Raw genomic sequence first — 22,391 nt, forward strand, 5'->3', positions numbered from 1 at the left:
CCTAGAACGCAAGAAAACTGTTCATCTTCCAGCACCAGAACAAGGTTCTCTAGAACAAGTATTTCAAGCTACCGATCAAATTCTGAAATCACGAATCGGTTATAGTGAATTAAGTACTATGCATGAACAAGAACTAGCCCGATCAGCAGTCCGATGGATTACTGATTCTACCACTTTTCCAGACGAAATAGTGGCACAAATGTTTCTGAAATTGCCCCCAGCCAAGCAGCGACTGGTGGGTATGTATATGATCCAGCACCTCATTACATTGTATGAGGGTCAACATTCCGATCCAGGTCCGTTACATGATGTCCTGAACGAGTTACTCCAGTATAGATGGAAAGGTTTAGGTACCGATTTAATTAGTGTCATTCTAGAACAACGCCACAAATATAGAACGTTCCTGAACCCGCATTTTGTTCATGTTTCACCTCCAGAAAGTAAACCGTTTTACATAGATAGACAGAATCCGTTACGAGAAGTACACCCAGTCAGGACAGCAGATGGTGAAATGCAAAGAGTATTTGTTTACACCCCGATTACAAAGATGGAACTCTTAGAAATGAAGAAATTAATTCCCTGTCATGACAAAGATCCAGCAGGGTTCCACCGAGAATTAAAAGACATGCTCCGTATGGGAGAATACACGTATCCAGATATTATTAAAATGTTAAAAGTCCTGTTGCCCGCAGGGGTATACGAGAAACTCAAGGAAAAAGAATGGGAGGTGGGAGAGAAAAAGATTGATTGGGCAGTTCTAGAAGCTGAAGATAAGATACGAGTACCAGGTACCGGTCTTGGAGAGAAATGTAAAGAATTACCTGAATTGTTAATACAAGTTTTGCCCAGATTATTAGCCACTAAAAAGGAAGACTGGGATGCAATCTCAGCCTGTAAACAGAAACAAGACGAAGACACTAGTGATTTTTATTCTAGATTTGAAAAATGTTTTATTATAAACAGTGGCTTGAAGACGAGTAGCGAGTCGTACCCTCATCTTTTTGTTACTAAATTAGTCGAGAATTCAAGTCCACAAGTTGAGAATCGAGTTTTGAAAGTCGAAAGTACATGGCAAGCTAGTACCCCGTCCCAGATGTTACAAATGCTCCAATATCACCAGAATAGAATCAGAGAAGAGCAAGAACACGAGAGAAAACGTATGAAAGACACGAAAATGAAAGTACTAGTTGCACAATCTGTTCCTCAGGACAGTCAGAAGAGGGGTCCGAATCAAGCCAGTCATCCTGCAGCTCCCGTTAAAGGGACATGCAATTATTGTAAACAGCCAGGTCATTTCGTAAACGAGTGTGCAGTCCTGAAACACAATATAGCTACTGGTAAGACTAAAGAAAGACCACGTCCGCCTAGACAAGAACAAATTTCACAGACTTCTCAGCCACAGAATGCACAACAGACAGTTCCAGCACCGCAGCCTATTGCTGCAACACAGCATGTTACACAGCAGATGTACCAGTATGCACAGTCCGAGTACCCAGAGTATCAGCCATATTCATGAAACAGCCTAGAGAGGGAGGTAGGCTTGCCTCTCATCGAGATTCCTGTAGATCAAGAAGGTCCCTATGTTCATAGTCAGGTACTAGGGAAAGACAGAAAGTTTCTGATTGATACAGGGGCAAGTAGGACCACCATCAGTCACGCCGAAGTTCCAGGGGCTCCGCTCTCAGGCTCTAGAAATGTTTCCCTTGGATTTTCAGGAAAGCCTATTGTAAACGAGATATCTAAGCCAGTTACTCTAGAAGTAGGTCCATTGTCCCGCACTACTGATCTGTTACTTACGAAGTCATGTCCAGAAAATCTGTTAGGTATTAGAACACTGAAAGAATTAGGTGCAGTCATTTGCTGTTCCCCAGAGGGAATACGATTGTTTCTACGTGACTTCAAGGGTCACTATGTATTACGAGATTTTGATCCAAGATTGTCTAATGTTCCGCAGCATCTATGGGCGCAAGGTCCAACTGATGTAGGTTTTATGCAAATCACACCCCATCGTGTGACTCTCAAGCCAGGTGTAGTGTTACCACGAATCAGACAGTACAGATTGCCACCTGAGGCTGTAACAGCCTTATCCAAAATTATTGACGAGCTCATGGCTCAAGGAGTAGTTGTAGAAACTGACTCCAATGTATGTAATTCTCCGATCATTCCAGTCATGAAACGTACTGATCCAAATGCACCCCCAGTATATCGATTAGTGATTGACCTTCGAGAACTCAATAAATGTATTATTCCCCAGTACCCAGTTGTCCCAGATATCTCTTCCCTATTGACAGCCATTGATTCCGAAGCCTCATTTTTTACAGTCATAGACCTCAAGAACGCGTTTTTCAGCGTCCCCATTCATCCAGACAGCCAGTTTCTTTTCGGATTTTGTTTAAATGGAAGGAGCTATATGTTCACACGAGCTCCTCAAGGTTTCACAGAAAGTCCTAGCATTTACAGTCAAGCACTTAAGAGACAACTAGACAACATTCACATGCCAACAGACACTGCCCTGCTCCAGTATGTCGATGATCTACTGATCACAGCCCGTTCTGAACGTGCTTGCGAGCGAGCATCACTTACAGTCTTGTATTTCCTTGCCGAGATGGGGCACAAGGTGTCCCCTTCGAAGCTTCAATTCTGTGTCCAGCAAGTGATCTACTTAGGCCACTTACTGTCCAAGTGGGGTAGGCAGTTGACACCAGACCGTATCCAGTTAATAGCGAGTCTTCCTCAACCCAAGACACAGAAGGAGGTACGTGCTTTTATCGGCCTTACTTCTTATTGCAGACAATGGATTCCTCAGTATGCATTTCTAGCTAAACCACTGATACAGTTAACGACACAGGAGGCAGCCGTATCGACTGTCCTCCCTTGGACATCTGAACATACACTTAGTTTCAATGAGTTGAAGAAAGCCTTATGCCAAGCTCCAGTTCTAGCTACACCGAACTACAGTAAGCCTTTTACACTTTTCGTCACAGAACGCGAAGGTACAGCATTATCTGTTCTCACACAAGATCAAGCAGGACAATACAAGCCCTGTGCTTATTTTTCGAGCACATTAGATCCTGTAGCCCAGGCTCTGCCTGCGTGCCTCAAGTCAGTTGCAGCCACAGCACTAGCTATCAGACAAAGTGATTCCATAGTATTAGGACATTCCTTGACAGTACAAGTTCCACACTCCGTGGAAGTTCTTTTAAACCGAACCCAGACTCAGCACTTGACAATTGCACGTTTAACAGGTTATGAACTGACACTGTTCCAGCCACACATAGAAATCAGACGCTGCAACGTTCTAAATCCTGCTACATTGTTACCGTCAGTTAATTCAAATCCTGCCACACACGACTGTGTGGAAGTAGTTAACACAATGACTAAGCCAAGACAAGATCTGACAGACATCCCATTACCAGATCCCGACCTGACACTTTATGTGGATGGTTCATGTATGAGAACAAGTACAGGAGAACTAGTAGCCGCGTATGCAGTGACTACTGACACTGAAGTTATAGAAACACACCGTATTGACACCCTGTCTGCTCAAGCAGCAGAGCTAGTTGCTCTGACACAAGCCTGCATACACGCCAAGAACCTGAAAGTTAATGTTTATACAGATTCACGCTACGCATTCGGAGTTGTACACGACTTCGGAGTGCTCTGGCAGGAGAGAGGTTTCATGACTTCTCATGGAACCAAGATTCAGCATGGTCTCCTTATTCAAGCTCTGTTAGATGCCATACATTTACCGACATCTATTGCTATCATGAAGTGCAAGGCACATACGAAAGTTACTGACATTATTTCTCAAGGTAATGATCTAGCAGATCGCACAGCCAAGCTTACAGCACAGACTCCAGACATTTCAGTTAATCCGACACAGACACATACTCCAGCTCCGACTACCTGTATGACAGTTAAGGACCCTACTCAAGATGTCATAGATATCCAGTTACATGCTACTCCCGATGAAATTAAGAAATGGTCCGAACAAGGAGGGGTCCAGACAGATCAGGGATGGGTAACGAAGGGTAGAGCCACATGGTTTCTCCCCGACTCTATGGTTCAAGTCATTATCAATACCGCACATAGTCCAGCACATTTAGGAGAAAAAGCTATGTTAGACAGTATCCAGAACATTTGGTTCAATAAGCATTTACGAGCTGCAGCCAAGCAGAAAGTCCGTACCTGTATGATATGTTGCCAGTTCAATCCAGGTAAAAGTGTCCCGGTGGAACAAGGTGGATTCCAGCCCCCTGACCACCCTTTTGAAGTCCTCCAGATGGATTATATTCAGATGGAGCGATGTCGAGGTTTCAAGTATGTCCTTGTAGTTGTATGCGCTTTGTCCAGGTGGACAGAGGCATATCCAGTTCCAGATTACACAGCCACGACCACTGCCAAGCAGTTGGTTCGTGAGTTCTTCCCCGTTATGGACTCCCTAGGGTCGTATATTCTGATAACGGCCAGCCATTCTCATCTGAGCTCATGAAACATGTTTCCCTGTTGTTAGGGTACCAGTGGAAGTTCCATTGTGTACGCCATCCAGAAGCAGCCGGTCTCGTAGAGAGACATAACCAGACCCTGAAAATCCGCATTGCCAAAATATGTAAGGAGAAAGGTGTGGACTGGCTAGTAGCTCTGCCAGTCTCTTTGTTTCATATGCGCATGGTCGCACATTCCAGATCAGGTCTGTCCCCGTATGAGGTCGTATTCGGCCGCCCCCCTAATATGTGGGGTACACCTAGACCCCGAAGTATTACCGATGTTTCAAGTAATATGCTGACAGATTACCTAGCTTCCTTGATGTCTGCCCTACACTCTTGTCGTTCACAGGTTGCCGCCGCATTTCCAGACAATACCGAGGTGGCACCGCATGAGATCGTTCCCGGAAATCTGGTTCTTGTGAGGAATTTTGATCGTTCAAGTCCGCTGGAGCCTCGCTGGAAGGAGCCAAAACAGGTCCTCCTGGCCACCCGTACTGCCGTCAAGCTGGAAGGCAGGAAGGGCTGGGTCCACCTGTCTCATGTGAAAAGATTTTACGGACTAAAGACTGTTTCCAAGAACATTTCCCAGGATTTGAAAGACTGCCAAAGTACTATTCTTAAGGACTGTCCCGCAAAAGACAATGATACTAAACCCTCCCTGTTAGAGAAAACTCCGCAACAGGAGTATAAGCTAAAATTAAGGTCTAGTAAAATAAGTCAGCCAGTTTGATTGTCTAAGTCCTCCCCTAGGTGAAACGGTTAGACCGGTTTCTGACATGTATAAAATAGACCCCCATAGTGAGAGAGTTAGTCAAAACTCAATCCGATGTATCGTTTTTCTAAGTTTCATATTGTTTTTCAGCCTCATGATTACCTGCACAGGTTATGCATTTTATTTGTGTTTTCCAGTTTCTCATGTAAATAAGTCTTCTATTGTTACAGTAGAGCACACGTTTAGTGATCTGCCTCCTCATGAACTTTCTTATCGTCTTGCTATGCGTAATAATTCCTTTATCCGCATGTTACATTATTCACACCAGACTAGCAATGCCACTAATTGTTGGGTGTGTGGTCGACTCCCCCCTTTCCAGACACCGAAGGGAGTTCTGCCACTCTTTCCTTATCCATTTTCACATAACGGTTCGTGTGGAGCATGGTCCACGTTAACGTCATCCTTAACAGATATGTCTTTTCTTAACAGTACATGTTTCCCAGACAAGCAAGGTCTTCCCCACAGAACAGGGTTAGATCTAGAAAATGAAGTTTATAATTTAGGTAATTATTCTTCGAATTTCATGGTCCTGAATGTTCAGTCTGATACTACTCCAGACTTACCTGCTATGTCAGTATTACCAGTCAAAGGTGAATTATGTGTCCGAAAGAATGGTTCCGTACATGTAGGCCATAGTGATTGTACTACTATTGTCAAGTATAGTGACAGTAGGAAATCTATTTTCAAAGCTTCACGTCATTCTTATTTTGTTTGTGGTCAGACCGCATATGTTCGTCTGCCCCTCGAGTGGGAGGGTACCTGTTACATTGCCTTCCTACTGCCACCAGTTTTTCTGGCCCCACCTGACTACCATAGGAATTCCCACCTAGTACATATCAGACACAAGAGAGACCTCCCGATTGTCGATTATACTGAAACTGCTATAGAACAATATATAGATATCAATAAAGGTGTATTTCCCTATTTAGGTACTGTTGTGAATAGTAAACTGATACGTAGATTAACCAGAACACTCGAAGCAGTAGTGATTGAGACTACTTCTGCTCTAGGTAACTTGACCGAAGAGCAATCCTTTATGAGAATTGTCGTGCTCCAGAATCGTCTCATCCTTGACGTCATACTGGCCGATAGGGGCGGGGCATGTAGAGTCATCGGATCTAGTTGCTGCATTTTCATTCCTAATAACGCGCCGTCTGTTTATTCAGCTATAACCAGACTCCATAAAATTGCCCATATGTTACACCAAGATCCAGGCACCTGGACATGGTCCGGTTGGTTCTGGAATATAATTTCCGCCTGGGGATGGAAGGTGTTGTCCTTTCTAGGTATTGCAGTAGCGATCATATTCAGTTGCTGCCTCTGTATACAATGTGGCCCTGCGATTTGTGGCATTTGTGCTACCTCTTGTGTTCCTAGTCCCAAGTCCCGTTCTAAATTCCGTTCCAAGAAAATTCGAGACGAGCAAATGATACTGTATGAAATGATAGATGGTATCATGAATATTGATGTTTCCTGATGGAAACGTAGTGACAAGGAGGGAATGTGGAAAAGTAAATTTTGCCATGTTCTGTGTCCCTACGTGTTCCCCATCTTATGTTATGTGTGCATGATTAATATGCATATGTATTCCCCATGTTTGATTAAAGACGCAATTACAGTTGTGTCCATCTCTAGTATGCTAGTTTCCAGTTCTCGTGAATACTATGAATATCAGGCCTATGTAAAGTTACGTTGCCACGTTTCTCAGTGTGCACGTTATTTCATTGTAAAGTCCCCGTTTCTAGGCCTCAAAAGGGCCCGGACACCAGATTCAGCTCCTGTCTCCTGAGCCCTCGCTGAGGAGCGATACAGCCCCCACCTGTGTTCCTGACCCTTCACTTACTTCCTGCCTCACAGTGCCCGGTTCAGCCTGGCTCTGTCTACGAGTCTGCCAAGAGTATGTTATGATTCTAGTTATCAGTCCAGCCCTCCTTCTCTGCATTCCTAAGCTACTGAATCGCATCAATAGTTTCCGTCATCGTCTAGCCTTTAAGTCTCCATGTAAGAGAAATACTGTATTAATGGTCATTTCATATTCTTCATCACGCACTACATGTAGAATAATGCATGCTCCAGTCTTAGAGTCTGTTAGCCTCTCCCCTCCTGACTCTTAGTTTATATCAACATGTTCTCTAAACATCAGATACTAGATAGTGTTAGGTACATGTCGCCCTGACTCTCCAGACTTCAGTCTCTGCTCCTAGCACAGAGTTCATAGCCCCCAGCTTCTCCTAGTAACACGTCATTGTCAGTTTGCGCGCACCACTAGGTTAGAGGTCCCGGCTCCTTAGGTAGCCCCCTCCATGTTTCCGCCCCATTTATGACATATTCTGTTACGTTTACATCACATGTCTATGTATACGCCTCTTGTTACACCTACTTTCACCCTTATCTTTCGCGACTGCTATTGACCACACCCACTGCTCCGCCTATCGTATGTATTGTAATGCAACTGTTTTAGTATATATGCTTGTGTACTGTTATTAAAGTTAGCGCGCTCATCACAGATCCAGCCCCGGCAGCTGCCGGGCTCTGCCATCCTATTCCTATGCAGGTTGTCCTGTTCCTGTCCTTTATGCTGTATTAAACCTGCAAACTCCTACTACCTCGAATCTTGACTCTTATTTATTGAGCTATCTGTTATTGCTATGTCCAGTCAAACCTAGATCCGGTATTATTTATTTATATACCACAAGAGAAGTAAGTGTAATCCCTGGCAGTGGGGTGATAAAAGCGCCAGCCATCAACCAGTCCCAACTCCCCCACCCGCTGCTGTGTAGATGCCGAAAAACCCCCTGCCCCAGCCCTATGGAGCCCCGAGCTATCCACCGACTTGTCCCACACCAAGTTGAAATCCCCCAGGAGGAACAATTGACCGTCAGCAAAGTCTCCCACCTTCTGCAATAAATCTTGGAAGAACTTATTCTGACCTGCATTAGGAAGGTACACCACAACAAAAGAACATAGCCGCCCTTTCACCATCAGCCATCGGCCATCCCTATCAGTGCGCACCTCAATGGGTTGGAAGTGCAATGCAGCGCGAAAAAGGAGGGCCACCCCTCTATGTTTCGTAGATGCAGAAGACCGATATATAAGGGGATACGCCTTATGCTTGAGCCGCAGCTCGTCCCTGCGCGCCAAATGCGTCTCCTGAAGCCCCACAACATCCAACTGATGATCCATCACGTACTTCCATACTTTCTGCCGCTTCTGAGGCGAGTTGAGCCCCTTAACGTTCCAAGTCCCTATACTAACAGGCATACCAAAAAAGAACCCCCAAGCTCTCTACAGCCAACGTGCCTGGACCCCCACCCGCACTCAGACCCCTCCCAAGTTAGAGGCCCAGCCGAGGGACCACCCTGGAAATCCCACTGGAAGGCAACTGACAAACCTGAACCAACCCGTATCCGGCGACTAAACATATCAAAAGGAAGGCAACTGAACAGAAGCGGCATCATCAACGGCCAAATCGACACCCCCCCCCCCGCAACCCAGCACTCAACCCCCCCTCCAACTCCAAGGGATCCATGCCAGAATAGCCCACAGCAAGTACAGAGTCCATGTCCAGAACAAAAACAGCTGCCGAGCCCAAGAGGAGGCACCAACAACAGAAGCCAAGGAAAAACGCCTCGAGAGGAGACAACTCTTCACACACCCAGCAGTCAAACTTCACCACCAACCCACCCTGCCCCATCCCCACCCCACACAAAGGGATATAACAGTGAAAAATAATACCAAAAACAATAACAATAGGAACGATACTCATCGTGAGTTGCATCAATCCAAGTAGTCCAAAAGTCATGGAGATCCGTCCACTCCGGGGACGGAATAGGGAGACCAACTCGGAACCTCCCAAGGTCACGATCCGGGGAATCTTCTCCAAAAGTACTTCCATTCACCCAGACCAGGGGGGCCGATGCCCCCTCCAGCGCCGATCCGTCAACAATGAAAACTCTGTCACGCCGCTCCCGAACTGGCTTGCGACACCGGCAGCGTCGTCGAAGCTACTGAAGCCACTGCGTCCACCCTTTCCTGCAGGCTGGTATTGCGGTCCGGGCGCACCCGATCCGGAGAGGACCCCACTCTGTGCCATGATGAGGATCGGCGGCGCCGCCGAGACGGGGATGCATTCGACCCCTGTGACGGTGCCGCACCATCCAAACCCAAGAGATCCTTCGCTTCACGGAGGGAGCGTATCTGCACCAGCCGATTTTGCCATCTGAAGATGATCCTGAAGGGATGGCCCCAGGAGTATGCGATGTTACGTTCCCGCAGAAAGGAAGTCACTGGGCGGAAATCCCTCCTTTTTTGGAGCGTAGAGGCTGCCAAGTCCTGGAACAGCTGAGGACGATGACCCCTAAACTGCAGCGATGCAATGGCCCTGGCTTTACGAAGGATGCGCTCCTTCACCTGAAAATCATGGACACAGACAAGGATGTCCGGGGGCGGCCCCCCCCCCTCTCCTGGGCAAACCAACGCGATGGGCTCTATCCATTCTGATGTCCTTCACATCTTCTTCGTCCAATATCTGCAGAAACAGTTCCTGTACATAGCCTCGTAAGTCTCCTGCCTCGCCATCCCATGGCACCGCCTTAATGCAGATGTTATTCCGACGGGATCGGTTTTCTAAGTCCTCCGTGTGCGCCTGCAAGTCCAAGTTTTGCTCCGTGAGACGGAGGACATCCTGTTGGAGTAAGTGCACATCATTGGCCGTGCTCAAATCATGGTCCTCCAGAGTCGCCACTCGTTCGCCAATCCCATCAACATCCCTTCGTACCTCCCGAAGGTCGGATGCCAACTGCGCCCGCAGCTCGGAGATATCCTCCTTGATGGAGGCAAAAAGTTCGGTCATAAATGCCTTGGTAGCCGGGGCCTCATCATCGGACATTCTCGGCGAGCCACTAGGACCGGGGGAAGCCGGCTGCTGTGAGGATTTAGAGGCTCCGTCTTTCACTACCCGCCCCTTGCGGGCCTGGTTAGACATGATGCCGGGCAGGCCTCCTCCGGGTGGGCGTCCACCAGTCACTCTCAAAGTCAAGTGGTATGGGAGCCCGGGCTCGCAGGTGTAGTTAGCGGCCCCACAAGGCGGCCCAACTCGGTACCCTCCTCTGACCACCAGGCCGACAGCCCCCAGAGAGACCTCGATCTCTGAGATTCCAATCGACAGGACCGTACAAAAGTCAAGGGACCAGGAAGCCCCCAGCCTCCGATGGCAAGTCCCTGAGGGGATGGTGCAGCGGGCAACTCAGACACCAGCTATCCAGGCGCCGGCGATAGGCACACAAATCGATCAGGAGAGCCAGATAAAATGGCGCCGACACGCTCCCTGTCCAGACCACCTCCAAACCACCAGGTGCATACTCCCAGCTGCTCCACTAGTCCTGCTCCAGTCCGCAGCAAGTGATCGGGGCCAGCACGATCTAAGCCTCAGGGAGGGGCGTGGGGCTCCACCAGACCCCCCAGGTGGCCACGCACTTCAAGCCGACGTCCAGCCTCCCCGGGCCCTCACTCCACCTAGGCCCCCGCAGGCTGCAACCCCCAGGGCTCTTCCGCTCCGTAGGTAGCCGAGCCGGCTCCAAGTTCACTCCCCCGGCTCGGGCTGCTGGGCGTCTCTCACTCCCCCCTTCCAGGCTAGTGCGCAGCTCCTCTTACTGTGTCCGGGCCCCACAGCGAGTCACAGGGGCAAGCAGTGACCGGAATGCTCCCGGGGCCTCCACCACTCCGCCGGGCCTGCCCCACGGGGCCTCCGTGCTCCCTCAAGTTCAGGCCCTCTCCTCACCTCCGGCCGGGAGAGCCACACACCACCGCTGTCCTCCATTACGCTGCTCCGCCCTCCGCTGATCGCGCGGCTCGCCCCAGGGAGCCGGCGTATGGGGAGGACCTCGGGTGGGTAACGGGCGAGCCCCTCTCCGCCGTCGCGGTCACACCGAACCTCTGGTCGGCCCTCTGAGTACGCGAGTCCGGGGATTTAAAGGCCTCACAGCTTCCCCGCTCCTGTAGCCGCCACGAGCGGCTCAGTGCTCCGCAGACGGCACCGGACCTCTCCGCGCTGTGTCGCAGACCTCCGACAGCGGTCTGGGGCCAACCAGCGCCAGTGACAACGACCTATCAGCAGCAATGTCGGATCGGCGCTGGAGAGGCTCGGAGAAGCGTCTTACTCCGACGCCATCTTGGCCACGCCCCGATGTAAGACTTCTAATGGTTTTTCTTCCTTGTTTGCTTTGCAGGATTGAAGGATAAGATGAGGGTGTTAGTTAGGGATGTTAGGAGAGAATGACTTTGGAACTATCTGTTCTTTGCTAATCTTTAACTGTTTTCTAAAATAAAGCGATTCTTTTTCTGAGCTCTAAATAAAATGATCATTTTGAAATAAAGTTTAAGACTTTACTGAATAAAGATTTACTAATGCCTAGATGTCAGACATGATAAAGTTTTGCTTTGAATAAAAATCAGATAAATGAAGAAGTAAGAGCTGGTCTTTGAATTCTTCTTACGCCTAATTTTCATTCTAGCAGATCCATTGCCATTATGGTGGTGTGTCTGAATAATTTAAGTCTGAATAAAACCATGGTAAAATGTTTTTAAATCTGCAGGTGTAAATAATGAATAGTTAAATAGGTTTAGACGCTCCACCTAAATGTTACAGCGTTTCTCTGCTGCGGTTCACCAGAGCCTTGAAGCCGAGTGTAAGTGAACAGGGTAAATGCGCAGTGCTATGGGCCCCACTGATGATTTGTGTGTTTTAAGGTTTTAGGGTAATGGTGAGTGTTAATTAGAAATGATTTCTGGAGCCGCGCTGCAGCAAAATCTTAGGGCAGCAAACATGAATATACATGTGTGCATGTGTCAGTCTGATTCCAGGTGCCACAATTGAACTCCGTATGCTAACACTTGCGGCCACATGCATCAAAGTGCCCATTTGCGATTTCTTAATTGCGAAAATTAAGGAATTGCAATTAAGAAATCGCAAATTGGTATGCATTAAAAAATCACAATTTTATTTGCGATTTCTTAATTTTCCTTAATTGTGATTCACAATTTGCGAATCGCAATTAAGGAATCCCTTCCCCTTGATTCCTATGGGCCAAAAGGCCCATAGGAATGAATGGGAAGACAATCTCAATTTGCGATTCGCAATTAGCTAATCGCAAATTGAGATTGCGATTTCAAGGGTGCAGGGGTGTCCAAAGGACACCCTGTTGCACCCCTGAAATCAATCTATGCACATATGTTGTGAACACACATGCCCTTGGGGCATGTGTGTGCACAACATGACAGTTTGAAAAATGCACAAAATTGCATTTTTCTAATTTTTCGCAAATTACCATGAGGTCCAACTACATGGTAATTTTTTCCTCCTAATTGCTAATTCGCAATTTTTTTAAATGTCATGCATTGCATTTAAGGAATCGCAAATTGCGATTCCTTAATGCAATCGCATTTTTAGAAATCGCAAAAAATAGCGATTTCTTGTATTTTTTGTTAATGCATCCCAGTGATTTAGGAATCGCAAACGGCCGCATTTTGCGATTCGCACCGTTTGCGATTCCTAAATCACTTAATGCATGTGGCCGTAAGTGAACACACAGCCCTCAAAGCGCTGTAACCCTACAGTCTCTGCACGGACCGGCATGCACTGCTCGACTTCCAATCCCGGCTCCCCGCTTGAGCACCGTGTGATCCTCCGCACATCGGAGGCCTTCGTGCATCTTTTTCCTCCCTCACTCTCTCTATCGCCCTCACTCTATCGCCCTCACTGTATCTATCTATCGCCCTCACTGTATCTATCTATCGCCCTCACTGTATCTATCGCCCTCACTGTATCTATCTATCGCCCTCAATATATCTATCTATCGCCCTCACTGTATCTATCTATCGCCCTCACTGTATCTATCTATCGCCCTCTCTCTATCTATCGCCCTCACTCTATCTATCGCCCTCACTCTATCTATCGCCCTCACTCTCTCTATCTATTGCCCTCACTCTCTCTATCTATTGCCCTCACTCTCTCTATCGCCCTCACTCTCTCTATCTATTGCCCTCACTCTCTCTATCTATCGCCCTCACTCTCTCTATCTATCGCCCTCACTCTCTCTCTCTCTATCGCCCTCACTCTCTCTATCGCCCTCACTCTCTCTATCTATCGCCCTCACTCTATCGCCTTCACTCTATCACTCTATCTATTGCCCTCACTCTATCTATTGCCCTCACTCTATCTATCTATTGCCCTCACTCTATCTATCTATTGCCCTCACTCTCTCTCTCTATCGCCCTCACTCTATCAATTGCCCTCACTCTATCTATTGCCCTCACTCTATCTATCTATTGCCCTGACTCTATCTATTGCCCTCACTCTATCTATCTATTGCCCTCACTCTATCTATTGCCCTCACTCTATCTATTGCCCTCACTCTATCTATCTATTGCCCTCACTCTATCTATCTATTGCCCTCACTCTATCTACTTATTGCCCTAGCTCTATCTATCTATCGCCCTCACTCTATCTATCTATCACCCTCACTCTCTCTATCTATCGCCCTCACTCTATCGCCTTCACTCTATCACTCTATCTATTGCCCTCACTCTATCTATTGCCCTCACTCTATCTATCTATTGCCCTCACTCTCTCTATCTATCGCCCTCACTCTCTCTATCTATCGCCCTCACTCTCTCTATCTATCGCCCTCACTCTATCTATCGCCCTCACTCTCTCTATCTATCGCCCTCACTCTATCTATCTATCGCCCTCACTCTATCTATCTATCGCCCTCACTCTATCTATCTATCGCCCTCACTCTATCTATCTATCGCCCTCACTCTATCTATCTATTGCCCTCACTCTATCTATTGCCCACACTCTATCTATTGCCCTCACTCTATCTATCTATTGCCCTCACTCTATCTATCTATTGCCCTCACTCTATCTATCTATCGCCCTCACTCTATCGCCCTCACTCTCTCTATCTATCACCCTCACTCTCTCTATCTATCGCCCTCACTCTCTCAATCTATCGCCCTCACTCTCTCAATCTATCGCCCTCACTCTCCCTATCAATCGCCCTCACTCTCTCAATCTATCGCCCTCACTCTCCCTATCAATCGCCCTCACTCACTCTATCTATCGCCCTCTTTCTATCTATCGCCCTCACACATAGCCTGGGTAAGGTGGTGTAATCACCCCCCTTACTTAAATGTAAATGTAAATGTACATGTATTTATATAGCGCAAATCACCGACACGGTATCTAAGCGCTTGCTTAGGGAACCCGTCCTGGTATTCCCCTGTGAGATACCCCGGCAGGGTATCTACAAGGTGAAAGCCAGGCATCCCGCCGCGAGGGGCCGTAGTGTATATATATATATATATATATATATATATATATATAGCACTTAAATATAGTATACCTATATCTATATAACTATATAGACACATATACACCTATAAGCCATTCCTATGGTAGGCCTCGACAATCCTGGAGGCAGAGTGCTTGGTTTTATGTGAGAGGGTGCCCTAGCATGAGCTGAGCCCTCTGCAGCTTGCGGAATCATCTCCTTATAGCTGTTCTGTGATATAGCCATACCATATACTCTTAAGTGCATTATAATCCTCGCGGTTAATGCTAACTTTGGTTTGGCTTTATAAAAACATGTCATGTGAGTTGTCAAACACTTTGGAATACTAACCCCCGCCAATTCTGGCGGCGGTGGTAGCATTCCACCCTTCTAGAGGGAAAAGACATGTAGCTTACTGCTTTACCCGGTTAAAGTTAAACAGAGCATCAGCATCACAAAATGGATGCTGCTGCCACAAACACGAGTCTGACCTCCTGTTGCTGGACGAAACTCTGGCAGGGGAGGCCTGGACAATAGGTTTCCTGTCCAGGGAGGTGCTGGCACCTCCCCAGACAGGGGTTTTGTGTATTGGGGGCAGGGAGGGCTGCATTCAGTGAATGCATCTGGACACTGCGTGGGGCACACAAGGTGCTAAATGCATAGCCCGGTTCAAACCAGTTGCTGGGGCACTCCAGCCCCAGCTCTGGCGCGAAACTGGACAAAGGGAAAGGGAAGGCTGCCGCCGGATCCCGAAGAATCTGCGACACAGGAATTGGACTTCCAGACTTCTCTGACTCCGACCCACATCCACAGCAAAACTGAGATCCGTGGCGGACACAAGAGACGTGGGACGGATACCCTGCATTTTGCTAACTGCTCAACTCCCGAAGTACCTTTGCAGTTATGCATTGGGGTATGAGAAGTCCTGTTCCCGAGCACCCTTTGCACTGAAGCACAGGCCCCCACACTCCGCGAGTGTCCCGTGGGCCCACTTTTGCATTTGTGCTTGATGCGTCTTCCCGGTTCCTTGCCTGTTGGCTAGTGAGCCCCCTGAAAACTTTTCTTTGAAATAAACTTGCTTTCCTGGTTGTGCCAGGCTTGCTACAGCTTCCCTCCAAAGGAGAAGCACCACACACCTTGCTGGTTTGCAACAAAGTAAATCTCGACATCCTGCGTGGGGTGCGTTTTCCAAGGCTTGTTGGGTCCAATTTGGATACCGACACTGCAGTCAACTAGATCATTCATGGAACAGCTCGAATCCAGTGCCTGGTCATCGTCGATGCCTCCTGGACCTCATGGGTGAAGAGACAAACTCACCTGCTTCACCTGAGATCATCACGACATCGCCTGGTTCCTTCCTGGTACCTTCCTGGTCACTGGCTAGTGACCCAGACTCTGTCCCTTCTGCTTTCAGGTTCTTCAGAACTTCGATCCACCCTTGGATCCACCCTGACACTTTTCCTCTGGTCGCCTGCAGCACATAGAAAACATCGACGAAACCCGACACCAAAAGGCACCTATGCACCCGGCTTCCCTGGGTGAGGTAACACGAGTACTCCGGTGCTCCCGTGGGTCTTGACTCTCGAAGTGTCCTAGTCTAAAGGGGTTTTGTCGTAGTCCATCCGGAAGTGCCCTAAATCAGTAACTTTGTAACTTCTTTGTTCTCCATAATAAGTCAATGGTAACTCGCGACTGTGTTTAGACACTGCACGCGTCTCCCGTGGGCCTCCTACTTCCTAACCTTTGGTTGTTCAGTGTAGCCCCAGTGATTCCCTAGGCCCTAGGCCTACTTTCTATCCCAGACGTGGTTCTTATACCAGTATTTTAGTATATGGTTTGTGAGGCCCCTAGGGCATTACTGTATATTGTGCAACTTATTGTATGCTAATTGAGTAACTTGTATTGTGCTTTTACCTCTGACCTCATAAAGAGTGCAGAGGGGTTGTGTTTAGAATAAATACATATATATTTGATACATACCTTGTGTGGTGTCCTTTCATTTGGTATTCAAGGGATTATAATTGGTAAAACAACTAGCTTCACATGCTCTCTGAAGTCTTAGCCTATTGACTGCTGGCCCATGCTACCACTAGGATAGCTTTCTATAAGGTTGACCTTACAACCACCATCAATAAGGGTCGATTAGACTGGTGCTGGGTGCCCACTAGAACTAGTGGACATCATATGCCAAGCTAACTTCTCACAATGGATTATTGAGGAGGATGGATTTCTGGTAGTTCCACTGAACCTACAAATTAAGATATTGTCTTTAGCCCATGAGGGACATGTGGGAGCCATAAAGAGGAGGATCAGGGAACTTTTTTGGTGGCCTGGTTTGGACCGAAGTGTGGAGCATTTTGTCAGGGACTGTGGCATGTGCAGTCAGTGATAAGCCTCAGGTGACTCTTCCCAGTCCTGTGCAAGGCATCCCTGTTCCTGAGATACCCTGGTTCAAATTGGGTGTAGACATAATTGATCCCATGTATGTCTTGGATGAGTGCTGTAGATTTGGGATTGTGCTTGTAGATTATGACACAAAATGGCCAGAGGTACAATTTGTTCAGTCAGATTACACGGAGGAAGTTTTACAATTTTTGCAAACCCTGTTTTTTAGGAGAAGGGGCAACCGGTGGAACTTGTCTCTCATAACGGGGTGCAGTTCCCTTCTAATGAGTTCCAAATGTTTGTAGCTTGGTGGGAAATTAAACATGTCACTACCTCCCTCTATCATCCCCGCAGTAATGGATTAGTGGAGTGCTAAAACAGAATCATAAAAGACAACATTCAACTCTCAGTAGCCAACGGGTTGGACTGGAGAGAAGAACATTTGGAATTGTTATGGACACTGCGCACCAACCTGGGTGGAGCCAGGTCTCACTTTCTGTTTTAGTGAAGGGAGGGATGGCTACCTCCAAAATGGTCAGACCACGGATGAATGGTTTGGCTGTTTCACAAGCAACATTGGAGCATGTGAAGGAGAAGTGTAAGATAGCTCAGCACAAGTATGCCAGTTCTGCCCCTATTAAGGGTAGACGACAAGCCACTTTCCACAAAGGGGATATGGTGAAAGTGAAACTTCCAGGCATAGTTGCCAAGGGTAAATCCAGATGCTCTCAGCCCTTGGTAGTTGATGCAGTGAAACACAACGTGGTGAGGTTGAGTGACAGAAAATGGTGAAACAAAGAGAAATTGCCCAAGCAGACAATGAAAAGTGTTAGACAGAGTATGACAGAGTATGGAAGCTAAGGTTCTGGAGGGTGCGGATGGTCAGAATAGTGGAACTGTGGGGACCACACCGATCCACATAGAATCTAACTCAGAGTGGCCTGCGAGAGCCCAAAGACTAGCTACTTGTTTTAATGATTATATCATAATTTGAAATGGTGTTCCTATTTTGGGTGTTTATATTTATACATTTATATTTGTTTTAGTTTCTTCCTCCTACAGGTGTACAGGTTTTCATACCTTTTTCCTTTTTGGAACCCTTTCATTGTCTTTCCTCCGCAGCGTCAGTGTAACCCCAACAGGGTGTGTAATGAAGGTGAGGTCAAGGGGAAGATGTGTTGGGTCTTCATCATTTGTGTGGCGTGCGGGTGCTCACATACCGTTGACTTTAATCATCAAACCCTGGAATCCTAGAGGCTGCACCGGTGGCTTAGGCTTCAGTGAGGGCATTGAGGACAACCCCAATGAGGAGGACAGCTTTTTAGCAAGGCTGGCCAAAAGATTAGAACTAGAGTCCTGACTCCTGGCTCTGGAAAAGGAAAGTAAATAGATGGGTTTAGCACCCATCTCTGGTGGCAGCAATACCAATAATAAGGATAAAGAGCAGTCTTATGATCCTAAAATCCCCAAAGGGATTGTCCCTAAATTTGAGGAGGGTGATCAGCCGAGGTCGGTAGTAGGAGTTCCTGTAGGGCGGTGACGTGGGGAGGTTGAGGGGCAGGGTGGGGAAGTAGTAATGTATTGATTACGGAGTTTAACAGGTAAGTAAACATATAAATAAATAAAACGAATTTCGTTGAGCGCACTGCATCGCATTTGGTAATGCAGTGCACGCAACGTAATTCATTTAATGTATTAATATGTTTACTTACCTGTTAAACGCCGTAATCCATACGTTACTACCCCCCACACTGCCCCTCCCCCTCCCCACGTCACCGCCCTGCAGGAACTTCTACTACCGACCGCGCTGAAGGTGATTACATCACCAAATGGTTCACAGCCTTTGAGAGGACTTGTGACATGAGAAAGGTAAAGAAACCTCTCTGGGGGGCACTCCTGTGGGAACTGTTCTCTGGTAACTGCAGAGACAGACTTCTGACCCTCTCTGGGCAAGATGCAGGGTCCTATGACCTCACGAAGAAAACTCTGATTGAGGGATTTGGACTCACCACTGAGGAGTACAGAATTAGGTTCAGGGGGGCTCACAAAACCCTGAACCAGTCCTGGATTGATTGGTTAACTGGACACAATGTGCCTGACTTTACTGGACTTTACAATTTGTTTATGAAGGAACATATGCTAAGTAATTGCACGAATGAAACGTTACATCAGCATTTGGTAGACCTAGGTCTAATTTCTCCCCAAGAATTGGGAAAGAAGGCAGACCACTGGGTCAAGACTAGGGTGACAAGGACAACCACTGGGGGTGACCAGAGGAAAGTGGTTACAAAACCTCCCCAGGGGAAAGGTGGTGAGAATCGCCAAGATAAAAAGTCTGAGTCTTCCAAAGGGCCCCAAAAACCTGTCCAGGTGGGTGTGTCCCAAACTACTCCCTATGTACCTCAGCTCTATAGGGGAAGAAACTTTGATCCTAACAAGGCCTATTGTAACAACTGTAAAAAGTTGGGGCATTTAACTGTAGACAGGTCTTGCCCTCACAACAAGGCCCCTAGTTCAACAAGCGCAGCTACTTCTGGGGTAGCAAGTCTACAGATGGGATCAACAGTGTGCCCAGAGCAAATCACGATGCACACTGAAGCAGGTCTAATTTCAGAGGGGGAATTTGAGTTTGCCACTGTAGCTGTGCGGTCACCCAACTTAAAGAAATATTTACAGTACCGTTGGATCAATGGAACTAGGATAGAAGCTCTGAGGGATACAGGTGCCAGTGTCACTATGGTGAGAGACACACTGGTTTCCCCTGAGCAATATTTGATTGGGCGTACTTACCCAATCACCAATGCTGACAGTGTTACCACTAATCATGCAATGGCTATGGTGACATTAGGCTGCGGGGCGGGGGGTTACTGGCCTAAAACAGGTAGTGGTCTCTCCAAAGCTACCAGCTGCATGTCTACTTGGCAATGACCTGGAAACCTCAGCCTGGGCTGAGGTTGAATTAAAAACACATGCATCAATGCTGGGTATCCCTGAATTGGTGTGTGTACAAACGAGAGCACAGAGCAAACGGCAGGGTGAAAAAGTAGGGTTGGAGCTTGAAAGTATGGCCCAACCCACCAAGAGAAAAGGTAAGAAGACTGGGGACTAGCTTCTGTACAGCAAACAAATCAGGACCCCTCTCCTCAGGGAGTGGACTTGGACACCCTAGAGGGAACTGAGCCTATGGAGCTTGACCCTTAACAGGTCGAACTCTTGGGTCCAGGGGGACCCTCTAGGGAAGAGCTGTGCCAGGGTCAACAAGACTATCCCACTCTTGAAAGCCTGAGGCAGCAAGCTGTTTCAGAAGCCATGGGAGATGTCAGTGCTACCCACAGAGTTTATTGGGAAGAGGGATTACTGTACACTGAGGCATGAGAGTGGTAGTGCCACAGAAGTACAGGGAGTTCCTCCTAACTTTAGTTCATGACATCCTGCTAGCTGGACATCTGGGCCAAACCAAAACTTAGGAAAGGCTAGTGAGCCACTTTTACTGGCCCCAGATGCACCAAAATGTGAAGGAGTTTGGCAGCTCCTGTGTTACCTGTCAGGCCAGTGGCAAGACATGTGGCCACCCAAAGCCCCCCCCACCACTGCCTCTGGTGGGGGTTCCCTTTGAAAGGGTAGGTGTGGACATAGTGTGTCCACTTGAACCTCCCACAGCCTCAGGGAACACATTCATTCTAGTGGTAGTGGATCATGCTACTAGGTACCCTGAAGCAATTCCACGTAGGACAACTACAGCCCCTGCAGTAGCCAAGGCCCTCCTGGGTGTCTTCACCAGGATAGGGTTTCCTAAGGAGGTGGTTTCAGACAGAGGTACCAACTTCATGTCTGCTTACCTGAAACACATGTGGAAGGAGCGTGGAGTGAAGTACAAGTTTACTACACCATATCACCCACAAAACAATGGACTTGTTGAGAGATTCAACAAGACATTGAAAGGCATGATCATGGGACTCGCTGAAAAGCTCAAGAGGAGATGGGATGTCCTGTTGCCATGCCTGATTTTCACTTACAGAGATGTGCCACAGAAGGGAGTAGGGTTTTCCCCCTTTGACCTGTGAAGGGACCACTCTGTCTTGTGAAAGAGGGTTGGGAGAGGCCTCTCCAAGAACCCAAACAAGACATTGTGGACTATGTGCTTGGACTAAGGTCCAGAATGGCTGAGTACATGGAAAAGGCATCCAAGAATCTTGAGGCCAGCCAGGAGCTTCAGAAGCACTGGTATGGCCACAAAGCTGCACTGGTTGAATTTCAACCTGGGCAACAGGTGTGGGTTTTGGAGCCAGTGGCACCAAGGGCTCTCCAGGACAGATGGAGTGGCCCTTACCCTATCCTGGAGAAAAAGAGTGAGGTCACTTACTTAGTTGACCTGGGCACCAGCAGGACACCCAAAAGGGTTATCCATGTGAACGGCCTTAAGCTCTAGGGTGCCACATCTGTACTTCTTACCCAAAGTCCACAAAGATGCCAAAACACCGCCCGGTCGCCCCATAGTGTCTGGGTGTGACTCTGTCCTGGAGCCTATTTCCAAATTTGTGGATGTCTTTCTTAAACCGCGAGTAGTCCAAGTACCATCTTATCTGCGGGACACAATGGACTTTATTAACAAAGTTGAAATGTTACACTTCGATCCTTCCCAGCAGTTGATGGTGACAATGGACGTTGCGTCTTTATATACGCAAATCCCCCAGCAGGATGGACTAGATGTTCTGGAAATATTTTTGGAAAGAAGGCCAAGACCACATCGGGTCCCTACTGAGTTACTTCTAGCTTTCGCTGGACTAGCGCTAAAAAGAAATTATTTCTCATTCGAGGATGAGCTTTTCCTGCAAATCAAAGGCTCAGCAATGGGCTGTCCGTTTGCCCCGGAAATGGCGATTCTTTATATGGGGCAATATGAAGAGATGTTCGTGTACAACAATAACCCGTATAAGTCACATATCCAGCAATGGCTGCGATACATAGATGACGTTTGGTGCATCTGGAATGGATCAACTGAATCATTGGAATCCTTTCATGTTTGGCTGAACAACCGGAGCCCCGACATCAAGTTCAGCCTCACCTATGACTCCAAATCATTACCGTTTCTAGATGTGGAGGTCAAGGCTACCACGGACGGTTTGGTATGTACTCTATACCAGAAACAGACGGACAAAAACAACGCCCTGCATTTCAAAAGCTACCACCCCCGGAGCCTTAAGAACAATCTTCCCTATGGGCAATTTCTTAGGGTCAGAAGGAACTGTTCTAGAATCCAAGACTTTGATATCCACGGACAAGCCCTGGTTAAAAAACTGCATGACAGAGGCTATCCTAGAAAGCTTCTTAAACACTCTATGAAGAGAGCCAGGTGGACACCAAGAGAGCATTTACTGGAAAAAAGATCTAAGCCACCAACTCAGCGGATGGTAT

The sequence above is a fragment of the Lissotriton helveticus genome, chromosome 5_2, assembly GCF_964261635.1.
Source record: "Lissotriton helveticus chromosome 5_2, aLisHel1.1, whole genome shotgun sequence".
NCBI classification, from domain to species: Eukaryota; Metazoa; Chordata; class Amphibia; order Caudata; family Salamandridae; genus Lissotriton; species Lissotriton helveticus.